This window comes from Bos indicus x Bos taurus, chromosome 23 (assembly GCF_003369695.1).
Source record: "Bos indicus x Bos taurus breed Angus x Brahman F1 hybrid chromosome 23, Bos_hybrid_MaternalHap_v2.0, whole genome shotgun sequence".
Lineage (NCBI taxonomy): Eukaryota > Metazoa > Chordata > Mammalia > Artiodactyla > Bovidae > Bos > Bos indicus x Bos taurus.
The window spans coordinates 45037061-45051567 of NC_040098.1; positions in this window are offsets into that span (position 1 = coordinate 45037061).

The window sequence follows — 14507 nt, forward strand, 5'->3', positions numbered from 1 at the left end:
ATATAAGGACACAGGTTCAATCCCTGGATCGAGAAGATCCCCTGGAGGAGGGCATGGCAACCCACTCCAGTATTCTACCTGGAGAATGCCATGGACAGAGGAGTCTGGTGGGCTACAGTCCATGGGGTCGCAAAGAGTCAGACATGACTAAAGCAACTTAGCGTGTACATATACACACTCACTTTGCTTACACCTGAAACTAACAGAACATTGTAAATCAACTATGCTTCGATAAATTTTTTAAAAAGAATGTTATTCAAGTAAAATAAATATGATAGCAGACAGAAATTTAAGTTAAAATAGAGACTTTAAGATTTCCAAGACCTGTTAAAATGAAAGCTAATGTCAGCCCAACTAATCTAATTGCCATCTATAGAACATCCTATCCAACAACAGAACAATGTAAATTATTTTCAAAGACATAAACATAGGTCATATTATAAGCTATAAAACACATTTAAAGGACAAGAAGGCATACTGAATATTTTTTTTACACAATGCAATTAAACTAGAAATTAAAAATAGAAGAATTCCCAATTGTTAATTGAAAGTTAAACAACACCAGTAGGTAGCTAATGGGTCAATGAAGAATTTATAAGGGAAAATAGAAAATATTTTGAACTGAATGAGCGTGACAACACAATATATCAAAATATAGGTATTACAACTGAAGCAGTGCTTAAGGGGAATTTGAGGTGCATTCTGTCCCTATTGGAGAAGGCAATGGCACCCCACTCCAGTACTCTTACCTGGAAAATCCCATGGACGGAGGAGCCTGGTAGGCTGCAGTCCCTGGGGTCGCTGCAAGTCAGACATGACTAAGCAGCTTCACTTTCACTTTTCACTTTCATGCACTGGAGAAGGCAATGGCAACCCACTCCAGTGTTCTTGCCTGGAGAATCCCAGGGACGGGGGAGCCTGGTGGGCTGTCGCCTATAGGGTTGCACAGAGTCGGACACTACTGAAGCAACTTAGCAGCAGCAGCAGCTATCCCTATTAGAAAACAAGAAAGGTTTTTAAATCAATAATCTAAGATTTCATCAAATAACAATGAAGTCAGAGTATTTTAAGGCATTTTAACTTTTAATTGTTAAATGTCTTTATAGAGGTATAACTTACAAATATAGCATACCAATCTTAAATATACATACAGCTCAACAAAACTTTTATGTAAGTACTCACCCATGTAAATGCTGCCAACATCAAGAGATACTTGATGTATCTCCCCACCTAGATACTGACAGACACAGAAATGTAATCAATACAAAGTCAGAGCATTCAAACATCAATTTGAAAAGATTTATACAGTCATTTCACCACGTGTCTAAATTCTTCAGTTTTATTAGGTAGTACTGAAACATTTTCTTCAAAGTAAACAGACTACTTGAAATTATATGGAGTCATTTGTTATCAAAGACGCAGCTTCCAAAACATTGACCATTTCAAGAAACATCCTCATTTAGGCAATACAAAATTTGTCCTAAGAAACTTTGGAGCTAGTGAAACCTGGGTTCAAATAACATCCCTGACTGAGTAATATTCCATTGTATATATGTAACACATCTTCTTTATCCATTTTTCTGTTGCTGGACATTTAGGTTGCTTCCATGTCCTGGCTATTGTAAATGTGTTGCTATGAACACTGGGGTACATGTGTCTTTTGGAACTATGCTTTTCTCTGTGTATGTGCCCAAGAGTGGGACTGTTGGGTCAAATGGTAGTTCTGGGCTTCCTGGTGGCTCAGATGGTAAAGAATCTGCCTGCCAATGCAGAAGAACTGGGTTCGATCCCTGGGTCAGGAAGATCCCCTGGAGAAGGGAATGGCAAACCACTTCAGTAGTCTTGCCCAGAGAACCCCTTGGTAGATCTTTAAGGAACCTCTATATTGCTTTCCATAGTGGCTGGACAGTAGACACTAACACAATATTGTAAAGCAACTATACTCCAAGAAAAATAATTTAAAAAATAACATCCCTGACATTTAATTGCTAGGTCTCTTACCCAAGCCTCCGATGGTCTTCCACCTACCTAGTAGACTTGCTATGAAAATAGAATGAGACAGCAGATTCAAAATGCTCAGGGAGTGTTCCACACATACAGCTGTTACCAGCATTAATATAAACCCTATTTTTATGGAGTTATTGATCCACCATTGTTATTTTTGTTGCTTCTCCATCTAGCAGATACTTACTGATCATATGTGTGCATGCTCAGTTGTGTTTGATTCTTCTGCCATCCCATGGACTATAGCCCACTAGACTCCTCTATCCATGGAATTCTCCAGACAAGAATATTGGAATGGGTTGCCATTTCCTTCTCCAGGGGATCTTCCTGACCCAGAGATCGAGTTGGCGTTGCCCTCACTGGCAGGTGGATTCTTTACCACTGACCCACTGGAGAAGCCCAGTACTGATCGTGAGTCTGTGCTTGGGTGTCAGGTATGACAAGGCATGGGTGTCACCATGCCTTGGTCATCATGCCACCAAATCAAGGCATAGGTGTCAGGAATCTAAGACTTGATCAGGCCTTGGAAGCAGGGGATGAAGCCTTTCTGTTCAAGTTTCCTAGTGTATGCATCAAAATGTCCTCAGATGGCCTTGGGCTCTTTGAAATGACTGTAGAATCTCATTATGGAACAAATCTCCGAAGCATGCCAAGAACAGCCTCCTTTATCCCTGCTGGGCTATGCCGAGCCCAGCCCAGGGTACCACTAACAGCACTGAAGCATTGGTTGAGGAAGGGGTTTTCTGTAATGTGTTCAGACAGAAAGCCTGAGTTACTGCCGGCCACCTACCCCTTATAATAGGATTACTTATCATACATTAAAATGGGAATAAATAATGAGGCAAGTTAAGGCTCTTCTAGGAATGCATCTCTCTCTGTCTCTTTTTTTTCAGCCAGGCCATGCAGCATGTGGGGTCTTAGTTCCCCAACCAGGGATCGAACCCGCACCCCCTGCATTGGAAGCACGGAGTTTTAACCACTGGACTACCAGGGAAGTCTCTGAATGTATCTCATTTTAAACTAATAAAATCTATGTAAACTCAAATCAAATTTGCCAGCTGAGGAAAAAGCAGGCTGTTTCTAGGGATTGTTTAAAATATATTTTATGTATTATTCCAAGTGAGACTTGCTCTTGCTAGATCTTGTTTTCTTCTACACCCACTCTGAGTGCTTCCGCCAAAAAGGAAGCAGTTGCAAGTTGTGAACATAGCAACCAGATTTCACATCCTCTACGTTTATCTACATCAGACTTACTCAGAGAAACATGGTGCTGGTAATGGCTTGACAGGTACATTTTCGACGTGGCCTCAAGGGGCCCAGTTGGCTGGAGGGGGTTGTGATGTTTATACAGAGGAGGAGAGATACCCATGACTTCACGGTGTTCATCTAACACAACAGTCAGCATGGCAATGGTCCCTTTTCCACACTGCAAGTTAAATTGAAAACATAAACCTGGTGGGCTGTTATTTGCAAAATTCTGTTCTACATGCTCAAGGAATATGAAGACATATTTGTGCTCAAGAAGCCCAAACAGTTTAGCTGAGTAGACTGAACATGTAAACATAAAAAACTTAACTAACAAGGCAGAGCAGTTCATAGCAAACCCTAGATTCACAATCAAGAGAATAGAAGTTGTAGATATCATCAAAAGGAAAGAGAACTCTGAGTTGGAAAAAGATATCCCCCAAATATCAAGGCCAGAGTTGGATTTTATAGATGGGATGACAGAGAGGTTTAAGAAGAGAATTCAGAAGGAAGTAGCAGTTTTAATTAAGGCAAAGGTTAGGAATGAACTAGCCTGATTTATGTCCACTCTTCACATACATTCCGTAAACTTGCATAGCTTCCAGGTCTTTGCATATATTCCATTTGTTTGCACACATTCCAAGCTCATTTTTAACATTCCATTCACAAGACTTCATTTAATTGATACATTTTATTTACATCCAGACTCATTCCAATAGGGACTTGAAGTAGCTAACATTCATTTTATATGAATAACAACACTAGACAGAATTGTTACTCTCTAGTTCCTAAAGATAAAGAAAGGGTAAGTTACTTGTTCCAGGTCACACAGAGCTGGAATTGGAAACTAGACTTTAAGGTGAACTGGGTCTGTGAAAGTAAGACCATCTTCTCTTTTTTTGCACTCCTCTCATCTCTGCATACTAAGCTTCAAATGGAAGCTAAAGAACAGATCAAGTTCGCCCTCCCAAGGTCACACCAGACTGTGGAGGATCTTGAAAGACAAGTAGAACACTTCTTCTTGTAAATGAAAGGAAATAACTACCATCATAGACCCTCAGCAGGAGGGACATAATTAAAGTGTTTAAGAAGATGGTGAGGATGAACTGGAAAGCTGTAAAAAAGAGTAATTGGCAGGCAGATGGAAGACTCAGAGAGGGCTATGAAAAGGCTGGTAATAATAATAAGGCCCAATGCTGATAACATTGTAAAGGTGACAGGACTACTCTAAGTGTTTACATGTGTCAACTCGTTTAATTCTCTAACAAGTCTGTAAGACAGATATATCTCTACCTGCCTGATGAGGTAAAGGAGACACAGAGAGATGGTGTGAGTTAGTCAAAGTCACATAGTAAAGAGCAGAGCTCGAATCGAAAGATAGGTGGCCCACCTCCAGAGCCTGTACTGTCATCTCCATTGTGTGCTAACACACAGTATTGGCTATTAAAGGCCTGGCCACAGTGACAGCAATGGGAAAAAAAAAAAAAAAAAGAGATAGACATGAGAGGCATTGCAAAAAGGACATATGCAGTTGGTTGTATAAATAATAGTAGTTGAGAGAAAGAATGAAAACTTAAAGATAGTGCTGTGGTTCAGCACGTTTCCCAATGACAAAGATGCTAACTCCAGAAAAGGAGCCAGGATTGTGAACCAAGATGGTGAGGTCCATTTCAGAACATGTCCAGGGTCACAGTGGTGAAGTGTGACATGAAGCGGAGCTATTCAGAAGGCTGTTGGAAACAGTTAAGCTCAGAATACCAGTGGGGATAGTGGAGGGAGAAGCATGGTCAGATGTGATCACAGATTTGGGGCTTGTGAGGCTGTGGATGTTTGACTGAGATCCCAGAGAGAAAGCATAAATCAGAATACCTGAAGACCAAGGTTTAAAATATGGAAAGAGCCCATAGGGAAAGATGCAGAACCAGGGAAAGAAAAAAAAAAAAAAAGACCAAATTAACTTCGTGCAGACAGGAGAGAGCCTCACAACAGAGGATGTCAGCAACAGTCAAATGTCAGAAACGGCAAAGAGGATGAGAGGGTGGCAAGCACGCCAAGTGCATCATGTCTGCGTTACTAAAGGCTTCGGAATAATAGCTCCAGAAAGGTAGAATCTGAAGTCACATATTAGGGGGATTATAGAAGTGAAGAGGCCAAGAATGAAACAGAGAAATTGTCATAATAATAATGAGGGATTGAGACTCAGAATGAACTTGTGGTTGCCGGGGGAAGGATGGGGGAAAGGATAGTTAGGGGGTTTGGTATGGACATGCACACACTCAGATCAGATCAGATCAGTTGCTCAGTAGTGTCCAACTCTTTGCGACCCCATGAATCACAGCACACCAGGCCTCCCTGTCCATCACCAACTCCCGGAGTTCACTCAGACTCACGTCCATCGAGTCAGTGATACCATCCAGCCATCTCATCCTCTGTCGTCCCCTTCTCCTCCTGCCCCCAATCCCTCCCAGCATCAGAGTCTTTTCCAATGAGTCAACTCTTCGCATGAGGTGGCCAAAGTACTGGAGTTTCAGCTTTAGCATCATTCCTTCCAAAGAAATCCCAGGGCTGATCTTCAGAATGGACTGGTTGGATCTCCTTGCAGTCCAAGGGACTCTCTGCTATATTTAAAATGGATAACCAACAAGGACCTACTGTAGAGCACAGGGAACTCTGCTCGATATTGTGTGGCAGCCTGGATGGGAGGGCTTTGAGGAGAATGGATGAATGTGTATGTATGACTGAGTCCCTTTGCTGTTCACCTGAAACTACCACAGCATTGTTGATCAGCTGTGTGTTTGTGTGTGTGTGTTAGTCACTTCGTCGTGTCCGACTCTTTGCGACCCCATGGACTGTAGCCCGCCAGTCTCCTCTGCCCATGAAATTCTCCAGGCAAGAATATTGGAGGGGGTTGCCAGTTCCTGCTCCAAATCAGCTATACCTCAATACAAAATGAAAAAAAATTGTTAAAAAGATAATGAGTAATTGTTCTCTTGTGCATCACAATGTAAAATAGCAGAGTCCTTGGCCATCACGTCAGGTGGAAAGAAGCATAAATGTGAGGACTTTCTGAGGATACAAGGTTACGAGATAATTCTAAAGGTAAAAGGTAACCCACTACCACCATCAATTAACTCAAACTGAATCTACGTTCATGCTGTTACATTCGGCTGGGGGTGAGATTGATGCCAACACGGAGCACTGCCCAAAGCAGCAGGGATGGGTGACTTCAAGCTCAAGGATGTAGCTATTGCATTTTCCCGTCTCACTCCTGGGCTCCCTACAGAATTGTTAGGTAGATAGAATAGGGAAAAGGAGTCCAAAATGGCGGTGGCTAAAAGACAAGGAAGGTCCGAGGACCAGAGTGAAGACTTCAGGCAGAACAAACGGAACAAACAGCACTCCTGGCTAAGCCCAATTTGCATAGGGCAGGCCCAGGTGGAGGAAAAAACATAAAAGGAGGAGCCAAAGCGCTTTCTCTCGGACTCTCTCTCCCTCTGTGTGTGCTCTTCTCTGTCTCTCTCTGTCTTTCTCTCTCTCTCTCACTTTCCTGCTATCTTCTAAATAAAATAGAGCTGTAACACTGATTTGCCTAAGAGCTGTAGCACGGTTTGTCCAAGACCTGAGAGCTGTGATGCGCCGAGGGCTTTAATGTCCGTGGCTCCAAATCTTTGTTGTGACGAGACAAAGAACCGAGGAGCATATGCTCGCGTGACATCTATGGTGCCGTGACTCGGGTATAACCTGGCTGAAACAACCTCTACGTGGAAGAGGCCAAGCACAGCTGGAGCCCAACTCAGCGAAGCTCCCGCGCTAGAAGCGGAAGGCGAAGAAACCCAGCGCAGGGGAAGGCCCATCGTGCTGGAAACCCGGACAGCGAAAAACGAACTCAGCAGGAAGCTCACAAGGCCTGGTCTCAGATTCCAGAAGACGTCTGGTTAAGGTAAGAGGTCCTCGCTCCTATGGCTGGAGGGACCTTTACAATCTCTCGTTTCTTGTTTCCTCGAACCTCCCGCAAACAGGCGGGTGGAAGGGGCACAACTGAGGGACTCTGGAGAGGCTGCTCCTCAGCATGTCCCAAGGGCGCTATCTGCTGAGCCCCAGTAGCTGTTACCCAAGCCGGTGGGGGTTCTTCTGTCCTTTCTCTTCTCTGTGCCAAAGATCAGACCAATGAAACTGTGAGCACCGGTCAGATATTTAGCAAATTTTCCAGCGGGCTATGAAGGGGATTCCTTGGCAGGTTTTTCCCACTGCTTTTTCCTCCTGTCCTTCAGCTCTCTCCCGGGACTCAAGCCCAGCCAAAACTAGTGAAACTCAGGCTCTGATGTCTCATTGCAAAAATTCATTGAGAGACAAAGAGGTAGATTTGTTAGGATCCAGAGAGAAGCCACTCTTCAGGGTGTGAACCATTGCCGAGGGCAAGGGCTGCGGCCATGGAATTAGGCCTGGCTAGGTTTTGTGAGGGGATGGAATTCATATGCTAATGAGTGAGAGGATCATCCCAGCCATTGGGGAAGCACCCACTTCTCCCTCTTCTGACCTTGTGCCTTGGAGCCGTCTTGCCACCTCTGGGTGCGTCTGTTGGCTTATAGATTGGGGATTAAGGTTTTCTTGAAGTTGACTTGTCATCTTGGACCCAATTGATTTTAATTGGTTTATGTCATTCTTTCAAAGTTTGTGCTCTGCCCCCTTCCCTCCTGTTTCATGCGTTGGGAGGGAAATACTCTATAATATCCAACCCCTAATCCTACCCAATACTGGTCACACTGGAGATCTTGGGGACACCCAAACTCCAGTCCGGGGGGTCCCAGGAGGTCATCACACCTTGACCTGCCTAGGGATCGGTCTTTGAAAGGTTGTCACGCCTCAACCTGTTCGGGGATCCTTTAGTCCCAGGGGTCCCAGGAGGTCATCACGCCTCGACCTGCCCAGGGACCCAATCCTCGGGAGGCCGTCACACCTCGACCTGCCTGGGGATTCGATCTCTAGGAGGCTGTCACGCCTCAGTCTGCCTGGGGATCTGCACCCTGACCCGGGGACGCCTGGCTCTCAGGTTGCAACAGTTCTGGGTAGGATGAACTTACATCATATCTATTCGCATCCACAGTGGGCAATACAAACCTCTTAATTCTACCCAGCATTGGTCACACCGGAGATCTTGGGGACGCCCAAACTCCAGTCCGGGAGGTCCCAGGAGGTCATCACACCTTGACCTGCCTAGGGATCGGTCTTTGAAAGGTTGTCACGCCTCAACCTGTTCGGGGATCCTTTAGTCCCAGGGGTCCCAGGAGGTCATCACGCCTCGACCTGCCCAGGGACCCAATCCTCGGGAGGCCGTCACACCTCGACCTGCCCGGGGATTCGATCTCTAGGAGGCTGTCATGCCTCAGTCTGCCTGGGGATCTGCACCCTGACCTGGGGATGCCTGACTGTCAGGTTGCAATAGTTCTGGGTAGGATGAACTTACATCGTATCTATTCCCGTCCACGGTGGGCTAACTAGCAATGAGTTACAAATCTCTTAATTCTACCCAGCACTGGTCACACTGGAGATCTTGGGGACGCCCAAACTCCAGTCCGGGGGGTCCCAGGAGGTCATCACGCCTTGACCTGCCTAGGGATTGGTCTTCAAAAGGTTGTCACGCCTCAACCTGTTCGGGGATCCTCTAGTCCCAGGGGTCCCAGGAGGTCGTCATGCCTCAACCTGCCCAGAGACCCAATCCTCGGGAGGCCGTCACACCTCGACCTGCCCGGGGATTCGATCTCTAGGAGGCTGTCACGCCTCAGTCTGCCTGGGGATCTGCACCCTGACCCGGGGACACCTGGCTCTCAGGTTGCAACAGTTCTGGGTAGGATAAGCTTTAGAAAGACTCACCCCTAAGGAAGTCCACCCAGGGAAACATAAAAAAAGCCTATTACTTGTGGGACTGTGCCCAGTCTCAGCAATAACTCAGGAGCCCAGTGAGAACCCCATTGCCTTTCTGGAGAGGCTAAAAGAGGCCATCCAAAAGTTTACCAACCTGGACTTAGACTCTTATGAGGGACGGGTGATTTTAAAGGACAAATTCCTGTCCCAATGTGCATCAGATATCAGAATTAAGTTACAGCAACTACAACAGCAGAACCCTGCTGCCTCTTTAGATGAGATGGTCCAGACAGCCACCAATACCTTTTATAACAGACAACAGGAGAAGGAGGCCAAGGCCCAGGAGGAGAGAAAGAAAGAGACAAGGCATGCCCAGATGCTGGCCGCCCTCCACAGAAGCCCTATGGCAAACCCCGAGTCCTTGAGGGACAAGGCACGAGACAGATGCCTGATCTGTAGACAGGTGGGGCATTGGGCCAGAGAGTGTCCAAACCGTGACAAGTCTCCTAGAATGGCTTGTCACAAATGCCATCAACTGGGACATTGGGCGGCACTCTGCCCTCGGGACCCAAGAGCCTCAAGGTCAAGCGCCAAGCCTACCCTCACGATGGTTCAAGAGGACTGAAGCGGCCCGCTGCAGCCAGCCCGCTGTCACAGATAACCATCACGGGGCTGGAGCCAAGGGTGCAACTGGATGTGGCAGGTAGGTCCAAGAATTTCTTGGTTGACATAGGGGCTACCTACTCTGTCTTGATCTCCTACTCCGGAGCCTTCTCCTCCCAAACCTGTACCATTTTGGGTGCTACAGAAAAAGAAACTACTAAAAGATTCACCCGAGCACTTCTTTGTTGCTGGGATGGACAAATATTTTCCCACCAGTTTCTGGTGGTCCCTGAGTGTCCTACTCCCTTATTGGGAAGAGATATACTCACTAAACTGGGGACCACCCTTGTGGTGGTAAGTTTTTCAGCCCCCAGAGCTCTACAGCTCCTGGTTACTACTGAAGAACCCATTACACCTTCAATAGAGAGGGATCAAAAACTATGGGAAGACAAAATTAACCCCCAGGTGTGGGACCAGGGGATTCCTGGGCGAGCCCACCAAGCTGAACCGGTCATCATTGTCCTCCGAGATCCCACTCGGTTTCCTAACTGGAAACAATATCCTCTCAAAAGAGAGGCTTGGGAGGGACTACAGCCTTTAATAAATAAATTCCTTACTTGTGGGCTATTGGTCCCTACCAGTTCGCCATGTAACACCCCAATCCTCTCAGTAAAGAAAAAAGATGGAACCTGGCGAATGGTTCAAGATCTCTGGATTATAAATGAAGCTGTAGTCCCCCTCCATCCCACAGTACCCAATCCCTATGTAATCTTGGGAGAAATCCCACCCAGTGCCAAATGGTTTACAGTCTTGGATCTCAAAGATGCATTTTTTTTGCATACCACTGGCTAAAGAATCCCAATACCTTTTTGCCTTTGAGTGGGAGGCCCCAGGAGAAAAACACCAACAGATGACTTGGACAGTATTACCTCAGGGGTTCAGGGATAGCCCCCACCTGTTTGGACAGGCCCTTAGCCAGGATCTCCTAGATCTGGACCTGGGACCTAATGGGAAAATATTGCAATACGTAGATGACCTACTAATCTGCTCTCCAGATGAGAAAAGTGCCCAACAACATGCAATTCAGGTTCTAAACTTCTTGACAGAAAGGGGATATAAAGTCTCCCGTGCTAAGGCACAGATGGTCGAGACAAAGGTCACTTACCTGGGAGTTCAGATTACACACGGGTCCAGGAGGCTGTCCACTGATCGGATACAAGGAATTCTCCAGTTGCCCTTCCCCACGACTCGAAAACAATTGCAAGCTTTCCTGGGGCTAACTGGTTATTGTAGAATCTGGATACCCAATTATGGTCTAATTGCCCAGCCCTTATATGAAAGCTTAAAGGGATGAGATGATTCAATCCCACTGATGTGGGGAACTCCTCAAAAGGAGGCAGAGGCTACACTAAAACAGGCCTTAACTCAGGCGCCTGCCTTGAGGTTGCCAGACCCAGAAAAAGCATTCCAACTTTATGTCCATGAAAGAGAGGGAATAGCCTTGGGAGTGTTAACTCAAAGGTTGGGATCTGAGCCCCAGCCTGTAGCTTACTTATCCAAGAGTCTCGATCCAACTTCTCGAGGTTGGCCCCCCTGCCTTCGAAATCTTGCAGCTATTGCAATCATGATAGAAGATGTTTTAAAACTCTCCTTTGGGGGCAAACTAACTATTTTTATCAGCCACCAAGTAAAACAACTCCTAAATGGGAGAGGCCACTTATGGATGTCTGATCAAAGAATCCTCAGCTATCAAGTAATGCTGATGGAAAATCCAGGCCTCACTATATCCCCTTGTGAGGTTCTTAACCCAACCACCCTCCTACCTACCCCTGAGGGCTCTCTCCCGTTTCACTCTTGTCTAGAAACCTTGGACCACTGGACAAAACCCCGAGAGGGATTGTCAGAAGATCCTCTGACCAATCCTGAGGAAATCTGGTACACTGATGGAAGCAGCTTGTCTTGGATGGAAAAAGAAGAGCCGGGTATGCAGTAGTCTCCAATTTTGAGACCATAGAGGCTAAGCCTCTGCCACCAGGTACTTCAGCCCAATTAGCTGAGCTCATAACCCTGACTCGAGCTTTAGAGCTGGGAAAAGGAAAAAGAATAGCCATTTACACTGACTCCAAGTATGCCTTTCTGGTGCTACATGCACATGCGGCTGTTTGGAAAGAAAGGGGCCACTTGACCACCCGAGGGTCCCCAAACAAATATGGTGATCAGATTCTTCGACTCTTGGAGGCAGTCCATCTGCCCACTGAGGTTTCAGTCTCCCACTGTAAAGGACACCAAAAAGGGAACACAGAAGTGGCACGAGGGAACCAAGCAGCTGATCAGGCAGCTAGGAGAGCAGCATTACAGAACCAAGACCTAATAGGGATTGTCACCTTAGTTCCACAGACTAATTTGCCAGAAACTCCTTCATATACTGAAGGTAAAACTCTTAAAGCTAAGAGCGAGGGCTTTCAAGAAGATCATATGAGGTGGTTCCAAAAGGAGGGACTCCTTTTTCTGCCTGAAAACCTCCAATGGAAGTTGGTTAACTCCTTACATGCCACTACTCATTTAGGAGAAAAGGCCCTCCAAATATTACTAGAAAGGTCCTTCAGAGGAACAGGCCTCCAAACAACTATAAGACAGGTGGTCTCCTCTTGTCCCATTTGCCAAATAAACAACCCTCAAGGAGCTCAAAGACCCCAGCTGGCCCAGCCCATCCAACGACGTGGGCCTACCCAGGAGAGGACTGGCAGATGGACTTCACTCAGATGCCAGTTTCTCAAGGGTATAAATACCTATTAGTCATGATAGATACATTCACAGGATGGTTTGAAGGCTTTCCCACCTGGACTGAGAAGGCTAAGGAGGTGGTAAAAAAACTGCTCCATGAAATCATTCCAAGATTTGGTCTGCCCAGGTCATTACAAAGTGACAATGGGACATCATTTACTTCTAGGGTCACCCAAGGAATCTCAAAAACATTGGGCATTACTTATTATCTCCATTGTGCCTGGAGGCCTCAATCTTCAGGAAAAGTAGAGAAAGAGCCAATCAATTCTTAAAATCAGCGATAAAAAAGATAACCCAGGAGACCTCCCTGGGATGGAAGGAGGCTTTACCAATAGCTCTCCTCCACACCCGCATTGCCCCTTAGGAACAGGTTGGTCTTAGTCCTTATGAGATGCTATATGGGAGACCTTTTGTTTATGTCAATGACCTCTTCCTAGATCCAGAGGTTCAGACCCTCCAATCTTATACCATGGCCACTGGGAAATTCCAACAGGATGTATGCTTGTGGGTTATGAACCAGGACCCAAAAGATTCTAAAGAGTCACCACTATATGCTCCAGGAACTCAAGTCCTAATTAAAGTCTGGAAAGATGGGTCCCCAAAGGCTCAACTCCAGCCCACATGGAAAGGCCCCTACCCTGTAATACTTTCTACCCCCACAGCAGTCAAGGTACCAGGACATGACTCCTGGATTCACTACTCACGAGTCAAGCCATGGAAGAAAACAGAAGAGGACACTCAATACACCTGTGAGCCCCTGGGAGATCTCAGATACCTATTCAGAACTACCAATGAGTGTCATTCTAATGAACACACCCAAAACCTGGTTTCTGGGGATAAGATTTCTCAGGATAACTCTAAGGAGCCAACACAGCTTGACAGAGACTACTCCAAAACAGACAGGAGATAGATCTTCTGATCCCTGAACAAGGAGGGACTTGAGCCATCCTGGCGATGTGAATTTAAAATTGACCAATGTCCCTACTAGTCCTCGTTATGCTATATTGATGATGCCTATGATTATTCCATGCACTGTCAATTGTCTAACCTGTTTGTCTCTGCCCAGGTCAACCAGCTACAACATGCAGTGCCAGTTCAACAAAGATATAAAACTACAGCTCACCATGGAAAATATCACACACCCTTGGACACCGCTATAAGGACTCTGAGGCTTGAGACTAGCAAGACAGGGAGGCCCAATACCCCTCACTGCCCCAGTTCAACAGGAAGTAGCCAGAAAGACCTCGACACCCCTATTCCCAAAGAATTGGGCCTCCCATCTCTTGAGGGGGGAATGTTAGGTATGTAGAATAGGGAAAAGGAGTCCAAAATGGTGGTGGCTAAAAGACAAGGAAGGTCCGAGGACCAGAGTGAAGACTTCAGGCAGAACAAACAGAACAAACAGCACTCCTGGCTAAGCCCAATTTGCATAGGGCAGGCCCAGGTGGGGGAAAAAAAACATATAAAAGGAGGAGCCAAAGCGCTTTCTCTCGGACTCTCTGTCCCGCGTGCGTGCGCTCTTTTCTCTCTCTCTCTCTTTCTGTTTCTCTCTCTCTCTCTCTCACTTTCCTGCTATCTTCTAAATAAAATAGAGCTGTAACACTGATTTGCTTAAGAGCTGTAACACGGTTTGTCCAAGACCCGAGAGCTGTGATACGCCGAGGGCTTTAATGTCCGTTGCTCCAAATCTTTGTTGTGACGAGACAAAGAACCGAGGAACATACGCTCGTGTGACAGAATGAACCCATTTTCCTCTATGACCCCAGCTACTACCTGTAATCATCCAGCTCTCAAATCCCCTCTCCCCTGGTCCAGGTACCTGTTCTCACGTGCTTATCAGGCACCTCAAACTGGAGGTACCACTGGCACTTTGCTGGGGTCCAGCCCCTGTGGATCCAGGGAATTCGAAGTGGGGACGGCGTCAGCGAGGATCAGGAAACAATTGCTTAATTAAACATTAAGGATATAAAGAGTGGTTAAATAAGGATAGTTCAGTGAGGAAATTCAGT